Source organism: Pleurodeles waltl, chromosome 8 (genome assembly GCF_031143425.1).
Source record: "Pleurodeles waltl isolate 20211129_DDA chromosome 8, aPleWal1.hap1.20221129, whole genome shotgun sequence".
In the NCBI taxonomy this organism is placed as follows: domain Eukaryota; kingdom Metazoa; phylum Chordata; class Amphibia; order Caudata; family Salamandridae; genus Pleurodeles; species Pleurodeles waltl.
The window spans coordinates 1,258,084,224-1,258,102,419 of NC_090447.1; positions in this window are offsets into that span (position 1 = coordinate 1,258,084,224).

Here is an 18,196-nt window from a genome sequence, read left to right on the forward strand (position 1 = left end):
TGTGCAGTGTACCACAACAAACCAGTGCTAAAGTGCTTGTGTTCACTTCCTAAAACATTCTAAAATTGGCTTACACATGAGTGTCATATTTTATTTACTTATAAGTCCCTTGTAAAGTGGTATACCATATACCCAGTTCCTGTAAATTAAATGCTGCGAGAGGGCCTGTAGCACTTATTGTGCCACCTACTTAAGTAGCCCCTTAAAACATTTCCCAGGTCTGCCCCTGCAGCCTGTATGCAGTTCTAAACTGCCCTTTCGACTTGGCAAATAAACATCCTTGCCACGCCTTACACTCACTTTTTATTACATAGCCCGTAGGGTAGGGTGCATTGTACTTAAAACTCATGTACTTTTAAGTTTTGCATGTCTTGGCAGTGAAAAACTTCTAAATTTGTGAAGGTGCCCAGATAGCCAAAATTCAAGACTTGGGTCTTAGAAAATGTTTGGCTAGAAAGCTCTCTGAGAACCAAGAGGAGACTGGTGACTACCTGCTCGTCAGTTAGCCCAAGTTGCATCGTCAGTTTGCCTGACTTCACTACAGCTCACGCTATGTTCTTCCCAGCAGCAGCAAATGCTGTTCAGCAGTCCTTTGCAAGTGGGTATCCGGCCTTGCGGAACCCTCACCGGCTACAGCATGCAGCTTTGTCCTACTGGAGATTTCTGGCTTCCAAAAAAGAGATTAAGTCCAAACGTGGAAATCTTCACTGCGACTTCAACCGGTAGCTGTCTGGCAACAATGCCTCCACGTTCTCGGACACAGCCTGCAGCCTTGCCCGGCTGAACGCCTCACGCACTTTGTGTAGAAATTCCTTCTCAGCCTGAAGGTAAGTGCCAACTGGGCCCAATCTATTTCTTGTATCTGACCCATGCTTCATTACAGTCAGCCCTATTTTTTTTACTTAGACCCAGTCTCTACTAGATGTCTATGATTGGCGCTTTGGTCTTTTAGGAGCTTGTTTTTACATTAAACTTTAAAAATGAATAATCGTAGTCAAGATTTGAGGCTTGCTGGGTGAGAAAAACCTGGTGAGAGCCACACAAGTCACTTTTCCCCTGGATTCCCCTAGGTGTCTAGTTTGAAAAAATTGACAGGTTTGCCTCGTTTCCCTAGGTGCCGGCTGAACTAGGACTCACAATCCGCAGCCACCCACAATGCAAAAGAATGGTGAGTTTTCACTGAATAAAGTTGGTATTCATGTTGCATTTTAGGTCATTTCCTTTTGCAGGAGCAGGCCCTACCCACGCAAGTGAGGTACCATTTTTCTCACAAGACTAGGTGAAATGCTGGATGGTAGACCTTTGTGACTCCCTGAGAAGTTTTTCTTTCAGAAATGTGAGGAAAGTGTGTGTTTTTAGACAGCATTTGAGGTTTGCGAAGGCTTCTGGGTAAGAAAAGCTGGTGAGATCCATGCAGTTCACCCCACCCTGTATTTTCATAGGTGTTGAGTTTTAAAAAAATATGCAGATTTGCTAGGCTTCCCTTGGTGCCCACTGAGCTAGGGCCTAAAAGCCACTGCTACCCACATCACAAAAAAAAGGATCAGTTTTCATAGGAAAAATATATGTCTATGTTGCCTTTTGGGCTGTTTTCTGTTGCAGGCACTAGGCCTGCCCATGCAGGCGAGGTACTGTTTTTATTGAAAGACATGTTGGAACATTGAATAGTAGTACATTTGTTATTACCAAAAGGACTTCATTGAATTTGTGCCTTTCTAATTGAATCCAGTGTGTAAAAAAAGAGACATTTTGAAAAAATTCCTCTGAATCACATGCTAGTATGGGTACCCACAAATTCAAAGATGTACAAAAACACTGCTCTTAACCTCTGTGTCCCTGATTATGACCTTGGTGGATGGGATACTCCGTCACACATGTGATGGATATCCCACACACTTTGTACAAGTTCTATAGGATATAATGGAACTTCTAATACGGCGGACGGGATATCCTTTTCGTTTGTGGCGGAGTATCCCATCTGGCAAGGTCATAAACAGACTGGATATCTGGTTCCCATTTCAGAACTATGTAGTTTTTCTTGGTACTCATTTATCTTCATATGGATTGGCCTATACTGAGTAGACAATGACAAACCATTGTAAGGTGCAGCTCAGTTGTTTGCTCTGGGAACTTCGGGTTTTTAGACAGCCGATAAAGCCTAAACATCCCTGCAACCAGAAGGGTCTAGCGGACGTAATGTTATATCGCTTTTGTAAATCAACAGGTGTGGCAAAAAATTAGAGATGAAAAGGTTGTTACAAATGGCAATTTTTCCCTAATTATTTTCAATATTTCTTTATTTCAACAGTTAATTTCTTTGGGAATCCACACATATGGCCCCTTGCTGAATTTAGAATTGTGTCTGCCTTTAAGAAATCTACAGCTTTCCTTGACCACCCATGGATTTCACACCAGTTTTCACCACAGTCTGGATGTAGGTTGATAGCACAAAAAAAGGAAAGATGGGCTACCTCTTTGGAAAATGCCAGTACTGTGGTAAAATTAGTTTTTTATTCAGCTCTGCCTATTCCTGGATGCTGGGAAGTTGGTGACTTCAGCACATCAAACTTTTTGTTGATGACATCTTTAGGAAAAAAACAGACACTTTTTTCCCTATTTTCCTAAAAATGTCACATTTAGCTATATTTTGCCTATTCTTTTGGTCCCTCCAGGAGAACCCATAAACTCCAGGAACCTTTATAATTCCAACTAGCTTGGACCATTTTGCTGTGGACTGGCAATGATTGTGTCCTCAAAGGCTTTTTTCCAATAACATAGCTATTATTGGTTCTTAAAGGCTCTTTGGTGGCCACATTTCCTTTTGAAGCACCAAAAGCTGGATGTGATATGTATATATGTAGATTGACTCTTCTAACATTACACTGTGACGAGGAAGGTGTGCGCCTGACATCAATTCCCAACCACCTAGTGATGCATAATTTGTAATATTGGGTTGAGGCTGCTCTCTGCGGCATTAAACTGTTGTAATATTGATTGTTATGATATAATTGCTGAATACCCTTTTGAGAACTTACGAGCAGGTGCTACGGTTGAGAAAGCTATGGGTGGGGAGGTAACCCAAATAAGAAAAAAGGATTGAAATATACAACTGTTAAGCTTGAGAAAGCAAAGAGAGCAGAAACATCAAAATGATGAGATGGGACTCCATTAAAACACTATCTCAAATTGAGCAGAAATCCTAGGGGCTTTAGATTACAGATTATACTGACATATGCATGGAATAGATCATGTGATTAAGGATCCCAGGGGAGGAAATCATGAAATGAAATTCAGATGTGGTGAAGCAATGTTGAAGATGAAACTGTATGCGGTAGAGGCCGGATTAAATATTGATCATGAACTACCATGTCTTTAGGGGACTGAATTTATAGTATGTGAAACTCAGACATTATGATGTACTGTGGAAACTGAAATGGAATGTGATAGTAACTAGGATAAATGTGGGTTATGAACTTGAATATTTTTCAAGGGATTGCATATGCTTTATGTGATGTGGATGATTGTTCAATTGCCTCTCCTTTACTTGTATGTCATTCTGGTTTTTCAGAAGACAATGGGGGTCATTACAACATTGGCTGTAAAAGCCACTTACCGCCGTGCAGAAGACCGCCAACACACCGCCGCGGCCGCGGAATTCCGCCACAGCTATTATGACCCACATCTCGGAATCCAACAAAATTCAGACATCCACACAAGTCCGCCACACCAAAGGTCAGTGATAAACTGGCGAAAACAAAACCTCCATCGTCACACCAACAGAAAAACGGCCACGCTATCACGACACACGAATCCACGCGGCGGTCTTTCAACCGCGGTATTCCATTGGCGGTACACACTGCCGCGCTCAAAATACACACACATCTCCAAAACACCACCACATTGGACAATTCAAAATACACACACCTGATACACATACACACACCACTCCCACACACCCAATACAATATAAAACACACACCCACATCACCCACAAACCCCTACAACCACAATTACAGAGAGAAGGCCAGAGAGAGACACCACCATCAACAAACTAGCATCCACAGGCACACAACACCATCACCCACACAACTTCCACGCACAAAACACCACACACCACTACATATCATCACACACACCACCCCACACATCACCTACACCACCCCATGGCATGGCAAAAACAGCCCAGGTTCTCGGAGGAGGAGCTCAGGGTCATGGTGGAGGAAATCGTCTGGGTAGAGCCAAAGCTATTTGGATCCCAGGTGCAGCATACCTCAATTGCAAGGAAGATGGAGCTATGGCGAAGAATAGTCGACAGGGTCAATGCAGTGGGACAACATCCAAGAAATCGGGAGGACATCAGGAAGAGGTGGAATGACCTACGGGGGAAGGTGCGTTCCGTGGTCTCAAAATACCACCAGGCGGTTCAGCGGACTGGCAGCGGACCCCCACCTCCCACCCACAACTAACAACATGGGGGGAGCAGGTCTTGGCGATTCTGCATCCTGAGGGCCTCGCAGGAGTCGGTGGAGGAATGGACTCTGGTAAGTCAAATCTTAACTATTACATCCCCCACCCTATCTGCATGCTATCACATACCCCCACCCTCGCCCCCCACCCCTATCACTCCAACTCCTCACAAATGTACCAATATCACAAACCACACATCCCACCACCAAGCCCTGCATGCAACAACAAGGCATGGACACCCATCACTAAAGCATGCCCACTGCACATACCCATACACCCCCCTAAACCATCATCACACAAGCTCACACACAGGAATGCCAGCACTGGGGTACACGGTCACCCACCCATTGCACACCATGACACACACAGATGCAATAATCATGCCTTTCCACCCATGCAGGACCACTACCGAACGTCACCAGACAGGAGGGTCCAGACATGTCCACTCCACCAACAGAAGAGGCCCACAGTGATGACAGCACCTCTGTCCACCTGGATCTAGATGACCAGCCCGGACCATCGGGGGCCTCGGGACAGTTGGTTCCCCTCACACAGGCACAGGCCACCACAGACCTTCCCCCCTCAGGAAACACCAGCACAGCACCCACCCAGCGGGCCCATACCTCTGTCCCCAGGACACGTCAATCAGCTGTGTGTCCACCACTACAGGGAACCCAGGATAACCCACCACCCCAACAACAACAGGGACCTGGGGACAGTGGCAGTGGGCACACGGTCCAGGGGACGGAGGCCCAGGAACACAGGGGAACTGGGAGGGCTGCTGTGCGACAGGGGGCGGACAGGCCAAGAGAACCCACTCTCCACGAGGCCCTCTCCAACATCATGGGAGCCTACCACCACTCCCAGGAGACAATGGCAACGGTACTGGGCAAGTTTCAGGAGACCCAGCGGCTGCAGGAGGAACAGTATTTGGGGTTCAGGGAGGAACTCAGAACCATCAGCTCCGCCCTGGGCACCATCATAGGGGTGCTGAAGGAAGTACTCAACACCAGGAGGGACACTGTGGCACTACAACGGGCCCCTGACACTAGCATGTTCAATGAACTGCCCACCACCTCCGCCGGCGCTAGTGGACAGGAGGCACCGCCACAGGACCACCACACCAGCACCCCACCCCCTGCAGACGGAGAACCACCCCGCAAACGGTCCCTGAGATTCAGGAACAAGACAGAGCACGATGCCAAGACCCCCGCCAAGAAATGAGACCACCCTGATTGTCATCCCACTGTCCCACTTTGTCACCCTGTCCATATTGAAACTGCCCCAGCTCCACTTCCTATGCCCATATGGGCAATGCACCTGTGAGACTAATAGACTGGACTCTGCCATGGACACTCCTCCGCCATCACCCTTCACCATTTAACTTCCCCCTCCAATATTTTGTATTTAAATAAACACACCTAAAGCACCAAAAGATCTGGAGTCTGTCTGTGATTTCGAAATAGTGTATTTCAAATTACAGTGACAAAATGTTCTTGAAATAGTAATGTCAACATACCTATGTCACACAGCTCTAGTCCATGAGGAATCTAAGCAGATGAGACACGTTGGGACCCATACCTGTGAAACCGTAAGGGAAAGTGACAACTCAGTGACCATACACTGGGTGAAAACGTCAGACAGGATAGAGGTAGAAGTGTAAAAGCACATGTAGTAGGCAGGAATGTATTCTCACCTGTGTTTCACTGGAAATATTGCTGGATCACTGAGTCCCTGTTCTGCATGTCTTCTTCCTCTGCTTCCTCCTCATCACTGTCCACAGGCTCCACAGCTGCCACAACACCGCCATCTGGACCATCCTCTTGCAGAAAAGGCACCTGTTGTCGCAAAGCCAAGATGTGAAGCATACAGCAGGCCACGATGATCTGGCACACCTTCTTTGGTGAGTAGAATAGGGATCCACCTGTCATATGCAGACACCTGAACCTGGCCTTCAGGAGGCCGAAGGTCCGCTCGATCACCCTCCTAGTTCGCCCATGGGCCTAATTGTAGCGTTCCTCTGCCCTTGTCCTGGGATTCCTCACTGGGGTCAGTAGCCATGACAGGTTGGGGTAACCAGAGTCACCTAATAGCCACACACAGTGCCTCTGAAGTTGACCCATCACATAAGGGATGCTGCTATTGGCGTCATGCAATGAGCCAGGGAACATGGCATTCACATGGGAGATGTACTGGTCTGCCAAACATACCATGTGTACATTCATGGAATGATAACTCTTCTGGTTCCTGTACACCTGTTCACTCCTGTGGGGGGGGAACAAAGCCACATGTGTCCCATCAATGGCACCTATGATGTTGGGGATATGTCCAAGGGCATAGATGTCACCTTTCACTGTAGGCAAATCCTCCACCTGAGGGAAAACAATGTAGCTCCGCATGTGTTTCAGCAGGGCAGACAACACTCTGGACAATACGTTGGAAAACATAGGCTGGGACATCCCTGATGCCATGGCCACAGTTGTTTGAAAAGAACCACTTGCAATGAAATGGAGCACTGATAGCACCTGCACTTGAGGGGCAATTCCTGTGGGATGGCGGATTGCTGACATCAGGTCAGGCTCCAACTGTGTACACAGTTCCTGGATTGTGGCACGGTCAAACCTGTAGGTGATAATCACATTTCTTTCCTCCATTGTCGACAGGTCCACCAGCGGTCGGTACACCGGAGGATTCCGCCATCTCCTCACATGTCCCAGCGGACGGTGCCTATGAAGGACAACAGCGAGCACAGAGTCAAACAACTCAGAGGTATGTACCCACAGTCTACACAGAACACCAATCATACACAAAATGTGGCCTGTATGTGTGTTGAGACTAGGCCTAGGTATGTGTGACGCAGTTGGTAATTAGGCCATGTGGGCCTCCGAAATGGCGGCTGCCTGACCTGTAAAGTGGGACAAAAGGATGTGAGGTAACTGCGCTGGCGTTGTACACCGTCGCGGTAGGCGGATGAAGACCGCAGCGCAATGCTGCATTGGTTAACATTGGACCCTATGGGTCCCAGGAGCCAATGACGATGTACGCCGGCGGTGATGGTACGCACCGCCGTGGACGTGACCGCCATTTTCTATCTGTATAATCACTCGATACCTGATCTTCGACAGGAGAGGACCTACACTGCAAGTGCTGCTGTGACCTCGGTCTGGAAGAGATAATGGCTCGTGCATCTGGGGAAGGGCCCCTGCCTTCACATCGGAGGAGTTGGAGAAGCTCGTCGATGGGGTCCTCCCCCAGTACACGCTACTCTACGGTCCTCCAGACCAACAGGTAAGTACACAGGGAGCATGTTGTATGGGCTGTGCCTGTGTGGAGAGGGCTGGTTGTAAGAAGGAAGGGGGCAGAGTTCTGCGTGCATGAAAGACGGTGGGTGCATGTGCCACATGGCAAGGGTAGGGATGGGGGCCACACACTTTGACGGTGCAGTAGGTAATGACTTCTCTTCTTCCCCTGTACATTTCATGTAGGTCAGCGCCCACCAGAAGAAGGATATTTGGCGTGCCATCGCCAAGGACGTCCGGACCCTGGGGGTCCACCACAGACGGAGCACCCACTGCCGGAAAAGATGGGAGGACATTCGCTGCTGGAGCAAGAAGACGGCGGAGGCTCAGCTGGGGATGGCCTCCCAATGTGGGAGGGGTGCCCGTCGAACCATGACCCCCCTGATGTTCAGGATCCTGGCGGTGGCCTACCTGGAGTTGGATGGGCGCTTGAGGGCATCACAGCAGACACAAGGGGGTGAGTACACTCTCATTCAGCTGACTTTGCGCGCAGTGGAGGTGTCTGGGTGGGGGAGGAGGGCTGTGGGTTTCCCTAGGCCAGGCTGAGTTCCATAGGCTAGGCCCCTCCGTAAGGCATGGCCCTGTGGCCCCCCACCCCACCTCTGTAGAGTGCCAAGTACAGCTATTCATGTACCTGTGCCATCTATGTGTGCAGATGTCATCCATAGCCTTGTAGGCCATTTCCCATGAATTGCACTGTAGAGCCCAACAGCGCGACGTAGTGCAGGGGGCTTCTGTGTCTGTCTTGTCCGCCAACTGTAGTGGTAATCCATGCACTCAACATGTCTTTCTTCTGTTCCCCCCCACCTTTTTTGTGGTCTCCCTGTTCTTGTGTGCATTAGCATCATCAGGCAGAGGAGCAGTGGCACCGGAGCACGAGGGAGCTGCATCCCACATGGCCATGGAGGGCCACACTATGGACTCAGAATACACCAGTGGGACGGAGGGCGAGGGGAGCACCACGGCGGGGACAGGAGCTGAAACCAGCGATACGGACTCGTCCTCCGATGGGAGCTCCCTTGTGGTGGCGGCAACATCTGTGCCCCCCGCATCTACAGGTACAGCCACCACCCCCCCTACCAGCACCGCCCCTCAGCCTTCGCCCCGTGCCCGCTCACCCAGGAGGGTGGGCATCACCTTCGCCCCAGGCACCTCAGCCCCTGTCACCCCTGCTGCCCTCAGTGAGGAGGCCATTGACCTCCTCAGGTCCCTCACTGTTGGGCAGTCTACCATTTTGAATGCCAACCAGGGTGTAGAAAGGCAGTTGCATCAAACCAATGCATTCCTGGAGGGCATTCATTCTGGTCAGGCGGCCCTTCACCGAGCCTTTCAAACTCTGGCCTCAGCACTGATGGCAGCCAATGTCCCAGTGTCTAGCCTCCCCCTCCAACTTCCTCCACCCAGACCCAATCCCCTGTACCTCTGCCTATCCCAAGCTCACCATCAGACCAGCCTGCACACACATCACCACACAAGGGAAGCTCAGGCAAACATAAGCACCACATATCCCACAGACACTCATGCAAGCATCACACACATACAGACATACCAACATCCACTGCCTCCACTGTGTCCCCCTCCTCATCGTCTCCCTCCTCCCTCAAGGTCTCGTCTACACTCACACCTGCATGCACTACCTCTACAGCCACTACATCCCGCACCAGCACACCCACCACCACACCCTGTTCATGTGCAGTCACCACCCCCACTACCATACACACGTCCCCTGTGTCCTCTCCCAGTGTGTCTGTGACGCCCCCTCCGAAGATACACAAACGCAGGCACACACCCACCCAACAGCTATCCACCTCACGACAGCCTCCAGCGCATGCACCTGCACCCAAAGCCACAAAACGTACACCTCCTACAACCACCACCTCTTCCTCCACTCCCAAACCCCCTCCAGCTACCCGTCCCAGTGTGTCCAAACAACTTTTCCTGTCCCGCCTTAACCTATTTCCCACCCCCCCACCCCCCAGTCCAACTCATAGGTCCCGAACTTGCACCTCAGCCACAACATCTCCGGGACCAGTGGTGCCTGTGGTCACAGGTATGTGGAGTGCACCGGCCACCAGGACAGCCAGTGTGGCACGGAGCCACAGCACAGCCAGTCCCCCCCCCTGTGAAGCACCAGAAGTTGGCCAGTGCCCGGCGGGAGAGGGGGAAGACTCCAGCCACCAAAGCCGATCCCAGGGGTCCCGGTGTGAGTGTGGATTCAGCTGTGACTCCTCCCAAGGTGGGGAAGGGCCACAAGAAACCCGGCAAGTCTGGGAGGAGCAGCACGGCGGAGAAGACCGCCATCATCCCCGCTGCCCAGGAGGGCCCTGCCAGCCCCATCCTCGCTGCCCAGGAGGCCAGCGTCAGCCCCATCCCCGCTGTCCAGGAGGCCACCGCCAGCCCCATCCTCGCTGCACAGGAGGGCCCCGCCAGCCACAGCCCAGCTGCCCAGGAGGCCACCGCCAGCCCCATCCTCGCTGCACAGGAGGCCACCGTCAGCCCCATCCTCGCTGCCCAGGAAGGCCCCGCCAGCCATAGCCCAGCTGCCCAGGAGGCCACCGCCAGCCCCATCCTCGCTGCACAGGAGGCCACCGCCAGCCCCATCCTCGCTGCCCAGGAGGGCCCCGCCAGCCACAGCCCAGCTGCCCAGGAGGGCCCCGCCAGCCACAGCCCAGCTGCCCAATGAAGGACCGCCAGCCCCAGCCCAGCTGGGCAATGAAGAACCGCCAACTCAGGCACCGCTGAACAGGGCACCGCCAACTCAAGCACCGCTGAACAGGGCACCACCAACTCAAGCACCGCTAGCCCATGAGAGGCAGGGGCACCGACGCAACTGGGACCGTCACGGAGTACGCGATGCACTCTGGGCACCAGTCCCCCTCCAGAACCAGTGGAGACATGCAGGGCACCGCCAACTCAGGCACCGCTGAACAGGGCACCGCCAACTCAAGCACCGCTGAACAGGGCACCGCCAACTCAAGCACCGCTGAACAGGGCACAGCCAACTCAGGCACCGCTGAACAGGGCACCGCCAACTCAAACACCGCCAACTCAAGCACCGCTGAACAGGGCACCGCCAACTCAGGCACCGCTGAACAGGGCACCGCCAACTCAAGCACCGCTGAACAGGGCACCGCCAACTCAAGCACCGCTAGCCCATGAGCGGCAGGGGCACCGACGCAACTGGGACCGTCACGGGGTACGTGATGCACTCTGGGCACCAGTCCCCCTCCAGAACCAGTGGAGACATGTATCCACTCCGTCTGTCCTTCACAGGATGAAGCACTCTGGGCACCAGTCCCCCTCCAGAACCAGTGGAGACATGCATCCACTCCATCTGTCCTTCATAGGATGAAGCACTCTGGGCAACAGTCCCCCTCCAGAACCAGTGGAGACTGTTATCCACTTGAGAGACTGTGGCTTTGCACTCCCCAGGATGTTAGTGGGCAAGCCACCCACTGTAGAGACTTGAGAGACTGTGGCTTTGCACTCCCCAGGATTGAACAGTGGGCAAACCACCCACTGTAGAGACTTGAGAGACTGTGGCTTTGCACTCCCCAGGATTGAACAGTGGGCAAACCACCCACTGTAGAGACTTGAGAGACTGTGGCTTTGAACTCCCCAGGATGAAGCAGTGGGCAAACCACCCACTGTAGAGACTTGAGAGACTGTGGCTTTGCACTCCCCAGGATGAAGCAGTGGGCAACCCACCCACTGTATGGACTTGAGAGACTGTGGCTTTGCACGCCCCAGGATACATACTTGGGCATGGAGCCCCCTCGTGGATCTGGTGTTGTGCACTCATCCGGCTGAGGTGCCCCCCCTTCCCTTCCCCCTGAGGTGCCTGTTCTATCTGAGGCCCCTGCAGGGTTCTCACACGATACCTGATACCAGATCGTGTGTTGGCCTCGCCCATGCATTTTGGGCCCAGTGGTCCACGGACTATAAATGGTGCAATATCTGGACTACTATTCTTGGTGTATATTTTGTAAATAGTGTTTATATGTATATTTTTGCATACTGCATTTTAATATATTACAATGGTTACACTCATTTCCTTTTGTCTTTGCATTCTTCTGGGGGTGTTGGGGGGTGTTACTATAATGTATAGATATGTATTAGTGTGTGTGTTGTAGTGGGTGAGGGTGGGGGTGGGGGTGTTGCGTGTGTGTGTCCCTGTTTTTTGCCTCCCCCCTCCCCTGTGTCGTAGGTGCAGTACTCAACGTGGTCTTCACCGCCGGCGTTGGTGGAAGAGTATCGCGGGTAGGATTTGGAGTTCCGGGTCCATGATGTCGTCGTTCCTCGTCGAGTGTGTAGAGGTGAGCGTTTTCCCTTCGAAATTCCTGTTTCCGCCGTGTTTTTATCCACGGTGAATCCGCCCCGGAAAAGGTGGCAGTTTGGTAAGTTGTGATACTGTGGCCGGTACTTTGTCTTCCGCCTGTCTGTTGGCGGTGACCGCCAAGCTGTTTGTCTGTACCGCCGTGGCAGTCGGAGTGTTAAAGTGGCTGTCTTTGTTGCCGGTTTCCGCCACGGTCGTAATTCCAATTTTTTTACCGCCAGCCTGCTGGCGGTCTTACCGCCGCTTTAACACCGACCGCCAGGGTTGTAATGACCACCAATACGTTTTTCTGTTATTATCATTTGGGACTCTTACCTTCTGTTAGAAAAGGCCATGATTACTACTAATTGGACCTGGGTGTGTGAGATAGGACAATGATAGTAATAGGGCAATTGATAAAAGACAACATAGTGGTCAATTTGAATAGATATCAGTTCAAACTTTAATTAGTAAAATTATGCTATGAAAATATGAGCAGTGAACCATGGTACTTTGTTAGATATCAGATAACACTTTACATATGAGCAGTGAACACTGGTAGTTTACCCCCCACCCTTTCTTCTTCTCACATATTAGTACAGATATTTGCAGAGCAACATGAGGGGTTATTAGTGATCATCTTTTAATACTTTCGCCTGTTAGGAATATTTTCTGTTTTTATATCTGTAAATCCAGAGATAAAAATTGTATGAGTTCAGGTTTTGCCACTTTGTTTATAATATTTGTCTCTAGCGATCGTAAGATGAATAATGAGTGAAGTCTGTTTTGTTAGATGTGTTAAGATGGCCACCATAAATAGTTGAATATGTTTATTCAGCTATTTATGGTGGAACAAGATGGTGCCCCAGTATAACGCCGAATCAATACACACTTTGATGCTGGGAGTAGTCTCCGTCCGATAAGCATGCAAATGCAACAACATTGTAGTTGAGCCTGTCAGTCATTTTTTTACACCATGAGATAAGCGATCAATAGAGAATGGTGAATTTGGGTCTGACCTTCGGTTTATTGTACTGTGTTGGGCAGGCAACGGGGTAACGTTAATCAGTAGTATTGGTTGAATTTGGTTTTATGTTAACTCAGAACATATTGCTAATTATTTGGTGATGATACTGGTATGAGCAAGTATATCCTACACTGTACCATACATGTCTTGTTATATTTTGGTTAATGTAATATTTTTTTGTGGGTGTGTGAATGATTGCGGAGAGGGGGTGCATGTGTCTGAGTGTGGGTGGGGGTGTGTTTATGTCAGTGTGAGAGCGAGTGGGGGTGTTCGTATGGATTTGTGCAGTTGGGTGGAGGGTGTTTGCAATTGTGTGGACTGGTGGGGGGGTGTCAACATGTGTGTGGATGTGTGGGGGTGTGTGTGCCAGCAACAGGAATGGGGATTCCTGTCACTGGGTGCGTTACCACCAGGGTTTTCATGGCGGGGCGACCGCTGCGAAAAGCCAGGCGGTTCGCTGCCTCCTAATACGGCCGGAGGCTTTAGGCCTACCGCTGGTCGTGGTGGTCTGACCAGACCGACGGGACTGCTGAATTGTGGCGGTTTGGCATGACCGCCAACCCCGTAATAAGGGCCAAGATGTTTGTTTTGAACATTAATGCATGTAAAGAAATGGGTGATGGTTTCTATCACAAATGATATGGGGATTCTATATATTGGATTTGAGGACATAACTTAAATCAGTTATGATTTGTTTTCCCTTAACACTGATGAAGTCGGAAGCATAACGCCGGTATGATGCAACACTTGTTGGCTAGGCTTGCAGACTACTATTTAAAAAAAAAAAGACACAAGATCAGACTGTTTTGCTGTGAACTGTCAATGCTTGTGTGCTCAAAGTTTTTCTTTCAATAACAGAGCTATTATTGGTCCTTAAACGCTGTTTGGTGGCCACCTCTCCTTTTGAAGCACCAAAGGGTAAATGAGATATGACTTCTAACAGAGGAGAGGATGTGGCGTAACAGCCAGAGTGCCGACCTCAGAGCGTCAGTTCGACTTCGGTGCTGGGGAACCAGGTTTGAGTCTTGTTGTCGGCTCAACATGCTGTGATTCTGGGCAGATCTCTTAGGCCCTCATTATGACATTGGCAGTAAATACCGCTTATCACCACACTGATGGCCGCCAACATACCACCGCGGTGGTGAATATCCATTGAGACACACACACACCAATCCGACAGAATACAACCACATACACAAATCCGACAGCCCAACGGTCAGTGCAAAAGTGGCGGTCCCAACACCCTTAGCGTTACACCAACAGAATAATACCCACGAATCACCACGGTGGACATTCAACAGCAGTAAACCATTGGTGGTACATACCGCCGCACTCAGAATGGACACCCTCATACAAAACAACACCACATTGGCCAATACAAAAAACACACACCAGACACACATACACACACCACACCCACAGCACAATAAAACACCCACCCACATTACCCACAACCCTTTATGAATACAAATCCTTGCCACCAGACTGACACCAAGACCAATGAGACAACTAGACACACACCACTTACACCCATACATCCCTTATGCACCCCACATTACACACCCCACCACATTACTCAACATACTCTCACCAACACACACCACACAACACCCATGTCCCCACAAAGGCACACTGTTTCACAGATGAGGAGTTAAGGGTCATGGTGGAGGAAATTGTCAGGATAGAGCCACAGTTGTTTGGAGCACAGGTACAGCAAATATCCATTGCAAGGAAGATGGAGCTATGGCGGAGAATCGTGGACAGGGTGAACGCCGTGGGACAGCACCCAAGAACAAGGGACAATATCAGGAAGAGGTGGAATGACCTACGGGGGCAGGTACGTTCCAAAGCACCAAGACACCAGATCACCATACAGAGGACTGGCGGTGGACCCTCACCTCCTCCCCCCCCAGCTCACAGCATGGGAAGAGCAAGTTTTGGCAGTACTGCACCCTGAGGGACTCACTGGAGTAGCCGGAGGACTGGACACTGGTAAGTCCGCATTTAACACTTATCACCCCCCATACCTGCATGCCATCACATCCCCTCACCCTCACTCCCATCACTCCACTCCATCCTACATACTTCACCTACACATATGACTAACACCAATGCCAGGCCCTGTATGCAATACCAATGCATGGGCAGCCCTCCCAGCCCTGCATGGACACCCATCACAAAAGCATGCACAGCAAGGGGAAACTAACAATCCCACAATACATCACCCTACTCAAGCAAAAGGTGGCAGGGCAACACCAACGATAGAGGGGAAGCCAGGGATGTACAATATATCATACACATGAAGCATAATACATCACTTACATCCCCACATGTACCCCAGCCAATGTCAGTGGAGAGAAGGTGCCACGACTATCCAGTCCCCCAACAGAAGATGCCCCCAGTGATGACAGGATCTGGATGACCTCCCTGGCCCGTCAGGGACAACTGGACAGCTGGTTATCCAAGCCCACTCACAGACCACCACAGAGCCTCCCCATCAGGATCCATCACTACAGCACCCACCCAGCGTACCCACACCTCTGTCCCCAGGACACGTCAATCAGCAGTGTGCCCATCTGTACAGGGACCCCAGTCCACACCTTGCCCCCAAGACAATCAGGGACCTGTGGTCAGTGGCAGTGGGCACACCGTTCAGGGGACAGAGGCACAGGGCAACAGGGACATTGGGAGGAATGCTGTGCGCCAGGGGGAGGACAGGATCAGGGAACCGATTCTCCAGGAGGCACTCTCTGAGATTCTGGGAGCCTACCATCATTCCTAGGACACGATGGGCCAGATCCTTGACAACGTGCAGAAGAACAGGCGGCTGCAGGATGGACAGTATCAGGGAGGACTTGCAGGCCATTAACACCACCCTGATCTCCATAGCAGGGGTGCTGGCAGACATGGCCAACATCATGAGGGAGGCAACAGCACCCCAGCGGGCCCCTACCACTAGTCAGTCCATTGACCAGCCCTCCACTTCCGCTGCCGCTACTGGGCAGGAGGCCCCGCCACAGGACCCACAGGCCACCGGCACCCCTCCCCCATTCCCCCTGCAGAAGTTGAACCACCCCGCAAACGTTCCCTGCGATCCAGACAGAAGCCAGAGACACTTGCCAAGACCCCCACCAGGAAATGAGACTCTCCTGATTGTCCCCTTTGAGTCCCACTCAGTCACCTTGTCCACTTTGAACTGCCTTTGCTCCCCTTCCAATGGCCCCTTGGACACTGGACCTGTGCTACAAACAGACTAGAACAATACCCTGGACTTCCCTTCATCACCCCATTCCATTGCAGTTTCCCCTAAGTTTCTTAGCACTACTTCAAACACCCTTCACACAACTCGACTACTAATATTTCATGTGTTGAAAATGTGTATTTATGGAAACAGTCACATCCATTGCAAATGAACTGTACATTGTGAGAGCATAGAAATAATGACCAGTAGCTGCTGTAGTCAGAACATCAGTACATATTTGTTATATCACCAACATCTGTAAAATGCCAAACCATAGATGACAGTAAGTAGAGGTAAAAGGAAGTTAATGCCATCATGCCACACAGAATACACCAATAGTCATAGAAATGTGAAGTTGCACTGTCTTAACTGTGTGCCATTGGAAGTACTGACACTGATGTTCTGTTGTCCTCATCCTCATCTTCAGCCTCTTCATCCTTACTTTTATCAGGGTCTACTGCTGCCACAGGGGCATCACTTGTCTCCTCCTCCTGCAGAAAGGGTACATGGCATCTGAGGGCCAGGTTGTGCAACATGCAGCATGCCACTACTACCTGGCAGACCTTCTCGGATGAGTAGCACAGGGATTCACCTGTCAGATGGAGACACCTGAACCTGGCCTTCAGGAGACCGAAGGTCCTCTCGATGATCCGTCTAGTTCGCCCATGTGCCTCATTATAACGTTCCTCTGCCCCTGTCCTGGCATTCCTCACATGGGGTCAGCAGCCATGATAGGTTTGGGTAGCCAGAGTCCCCTGCAAGTATTGAGGGAGAACATTTAGCCACACACAATCCTATGGGCTTAACACCAGAGGCATACACTAACATACAGTGGGTGGGTGACTAAGGCTCACCTATTAGCCACACCCTATGCCTCTGTAGTTGGGCCATCACATGTGTTTTATCAGGGCAGACAACACTCTTGTCAGCACTGTTGTGAACATTGGCTGTGACATTCCTGCTGCCAAGCCCACTGTCACTTGGAAAGAACCTGTTGCCAGGAAATGCAGCACTGATAGCACTTGCACAAGAGGGGGGATCCCAGTCGGATTACGGATAGATGAGATCAGGTCAGGCTCCAACTGGGCACACAGCTCTGTGATTGTTGCCCTGTCCAGTCTATAGGTAAGGATAATGTGCCTGTCCTCCAGTGTAGCTAAGTCCACAGGGGTCTGTACACAGGGGTATGTCTCCATCTCATATTCATCCACAGCGGTAGGTATCTAAGAGATACAAGAGTGAGTAGGCTGTCACAATTGGAACAACAAAACCAGAGCTGCAGTCCACATGGTGCACTTATGTATTGGGACAGTTTTAATGGTGAAGTATGTGCCAATCGAATCTGTGATGCAGTGATTGTCGATATGGCTGCTCCCCCCCTCGAAATGGCGACTGCCTGTCCTGTATGTAGGGACAGGTGGAAGTGAGGTAATTCCGCCAATGTTGGGCGTCATGGTGGAAGGCGGTCTTGCACCACCGTGCAATTCCTCATTGGATAATATGGGGTTCTATGGAGTACAGTGGCCAGTAGAGATGTACTCCGGCGGTGGCGGTGTACACCGCCACGGACTTGACCGCCATTATCTATCTGATTCCTCACTTGTTTCCTGACCTTCAACAGGAGAACACCTACACTGCGTGTCCTGCTGTGACCTGTGTCTGGAACCTACCATGGCCCGTGTGACTGGGGAAAGGGCCCTAGCTTTCACTTCAGAGGAGGTGGAGCGACTGGCGGATGAGGTCCTACCCCAGTACGGACAGGTGTATGGACCTCCAGACACATGGGTGTGTACACTTTGGGCACGATGCATGTGGGAAGGATGCATGGAGATGTGTGTGCAAGCATC